Source organism: Lucilia sericata, unplaced genomic scaffold, assembly GCF_015586225.1.
Source record: "Lucilia sericata isolate MDLA Ls3-8-SP2 unplaced genomic scaffold, ASM1558622v1 Contig000949F_arrow, whole genome shotgun sequence".
In the NCBI taxonomy this organism is placed as follows: Eukaryota; Metazoa; Arthropoda; class Insecta; order Diptera; family Calliphoridae; genus Lucilia; species Lucilia sericata.
In genome coordinates, this window is record NW_023994934.1 from 157501 (window position 1) to 160786 (window position 3286).

Here is a 3286-nt window from a genome sequence, read left to right on the forward strand (position 1 = left end):
TATCTATCTATCTATCTATCTATCTATCTATCTATCTATCTATCTATCTATCTATCTATCTATCTATCTATCTATCTATCTATCTATCTATCTATCTATCTATCTATCTATCTATCTATCTATCTATCTATCTATCTATCTATCTATCTATCTTTCTAACTATCTATCTATCTATCTATCTATCTATCTATCTATCTATCTATCTATCTATCTATCTATCTATCTATCTATCTATCTATCTATCTATCTATCTATCTATCTATCTATCTATCTATCTATCTATCTATCTATCTATCTATCTATCTATCTATCTATCTATCCTCTATCCATCTGTCCATCTAATTAGCGATTACCTGCTTAAATTTTCAATAGCTACATTCCGATAATTATATTTTTTAAAATTTATCGATAACTTTGTTTCCGAAATAACTATTGTTTCTAATAAAATTTCGATAACATTCACTTTTTATTGTTCTTTTATTAAACTTCTCGATAAGTTTAATTTAGAAAAATAACCATAAATCTTTTTCTTTTAAAAAAAGTGTCGATAATTTTGATTTTAAAAAAAAAAATTATCAATTTCAGTTATTTTTTCACAAATTTTAACTAAATTTTTTTTTTTAATTTTTTAATTAAAATATTGAATTTGAATTTTTGTTTGACTTTTGATTAACTATTTAATTTAAATCCGATAAATTTTAAAAATTATTTTATAAATATAATTTTGTTTCTATTTTAAAAATTTATTTTAGTGGTTAATTTTTTTAATTATTTTTTTTTTAATTTAAAAAAATATTGGCTTTTTATTTTTATTTATTTTTTTTTTTATAAAATAATTTATTTTATTTTTTCTTTTTACTTTCTTTTTCTTAAATGAAGTATTAAGAAATAATATAAAATAAAAAATATTTACTTTGTTTTATATAAATAATACGTTTTTTTTTTAATTTTGTACACTGACCTTAATCTATTATTTTTTTCTTCTTTCTTTTAAAACAAAATTTATTTTAAAATAAATTTAATTTGCACAATAAATCAAATGTTTTTATATATTATTTTAAATACGTTTTATTTTTTTAAATTTCAAGTTAAATATTTTTTTAGCAATTTCTCAAAATTTGTTTAAAATTTATTTGCTTTTTATATAAAAATTTAACGCTATTGTTTACTTCAGTAACGCTGTTCAACACTCGTTTGTTTGTTTGATTTTTTTTTATTTTTCAAATAAAAATTTTCAAAAATAAAACTTCTTCGTTTCAAAGAAGAATTCACAACAATGATCACCGCACGTAGCAGAACAACTAAGAAGGCACTGAGTCTTTGGTGATTTCGTTCGTTTTACAGTCACAACAATATTTGCTGTTTTTTCTGTTGTGTGTTTTGTCTGTAACAATAATAATGAAGAGGCCAACACTGCTACCATTTGAGAGAGAGTGAAAAAGAGAGGAAGAATTATAAAATGTTATTAATAAACATCACTCAGTTAGTTAACAGTGTTGAGTAGACAGGGCAATGTTAAATAATGTAGGATGTTAAATAAATTATATGACAAGGTTAACGATAATAAAAACAAATGTTTTAAACTAAAAGACTGGATTCTAAAGGGGTCTATAGTCTAGTCTATAGTCTAGTCTATAGTCTAGTCTATAGTTAGTCTATAGTCTAGTCTATAGTCTAGTCTATAGTCTAGTCTATAGTCTAGTCTATAGTCTAGTCTATAGTCTAGTCTATAGTCTAGTCTATAGTCTAGTCTATAGTCTAGTCTATAGTCTAGTCTATAGTCTAGTCTATAGTCTAGTCTATAGTCTAGTCTATAGTCTAGTCTATAGTCTAGTCTATAGTCTAGTCTATAGTCTAGTCTATAGTCTAGTCTATAGTCTAGTCTATAGTCTAGTCTATAGTCTAGTCTATAGTCTAGTCTATAGTCTAGTCTATAGTCTAGTCTAGTCTAGTCTAGTCTAGTCTATAGTCTAGTCTATAGTCTAGTCTATAGTCTAGTCTATAGTCTAGTCTATAGTCTAGTCTATAGTGTAGTATATAGTCTAGTCTATAGTCTAGTCTATAGTCTAGTCTATAGTCTAGTCCAACGGTTCCCAAAAGGGGGTCCGCGGACCCCCAGTGGTCCGTAGCAAAATCCTAGGGGGTCCGCGAAGACGAACGAAAAAAATCATGAAAAAAAAATATTATCTATATATTAGAAAATATTAAAAATATCTCCAAATTTTTCATAAATTAATTAAGTTAATTTTAAATATAAATATTCCATTCCGACGTGATACACAGATTTTAACTTCATTTTGTTGTCCAATATTATTAAATCAACATCAGAAAATTCATAGCGTTTTGCGTAAATAGTCAAAACCACGCAGTAAAATAATTCGTAGGTATTTTCAAATTCAAATTTAAGATACAAATTCATAGTACATTCGCAAAGAGTTCAGGTCATATTTTATGTGGATAACGCATTCCGCAGCAACATCGAAGAAGGCTAACTTTCACATATTTTCCTAAAAACTTAGCTTACATACTCAGCTCACTCCTATGCAATCGCAAACAAATTTAGAAACATGACTCTTTAAGCACATGTCGACAATACTTTATAAAGAAACCTTTTCGCTACCTTGACGAGAAATGCACATGAAAGCTCTCACGATCATAAAATTAAACAACATGTTAGAAGTCATTCTATATTTAAAACCATGCAATTGAAAACATCTCCGAAATACTAAATATTCTCAATGTACGGGAATATTTTATAGGGTTTATGGACCAGGACTAAGACAATTTTCGGATGAACAATTATTTATAACAATAAGATATCAAAATATGTATAGGGGTCCGTGAAATTAAATAAATTCCTCAAGGGGTCCGCGAAGTAAAAAAAGGTGGGAACCGCTGGTCTAGTCTATAGTCTAGTCTATAGTCTAGTCTATAGTCTAGTCTATAGTCTAGTCTATAGTGTAGTATATAGTCTAGTCTATAGTCTAGTCTATAGTCTAGTCTATAGTCTAGTCTATAGTCTAGTCTATAGCCTAGTCTAGTCTATAGTCTAGTCTATAGTCTAGTCTATAGCCTAGTCTATAGTCTAGTCTATAGTCTAGTCTATAGTCTAGTCTATAGTCTAGTCTATAGTGAAGTATATGGTCTAGTCTATTGTCTAGTCTATATTGCCTTGTCTGGTCTAAAGTCTAGTCAGTAGTCAGTCTAACAGAAAATTAATTTAGTACTTTAAAACCTACTCTTTTTGTTAAAAGTTAGTACTATTTGAAAATTTAAATTTTCCATG

At 27.0% G+C, this 3286-nt stretch overlaps 1 protein-coding gene across 9 annotated transcripts in view; it reads right to left on the bottom strand.

The window, feature by feature from the left end:
- Nucleotides 1-1353, bottom strand: part of LOC119609219 (uncharacterized protein ZK1073.1) — a 76954-nt gene extending 75601 nt beyond the window's left edge. For 2 of the 9 annotated variants that reach the window (XM_037963937.1, XM_037963935.1), the window contains exon 1: nt 962-1328. The gene's annotated coding sequence lies outside the window, so the exon portion shown is untranslated. Of the gene's footprint in view, nt 1-913 lie in introns of all 9 variants that reach the window. The other 7 variants (XM_037963942.1, XM_037963936.1, XM_037963941.1 and 4 more) reach the window with 7 other exon arrangements.
- Nucleotides 1354-3286: the final 1933 nt, after the last annotated feature.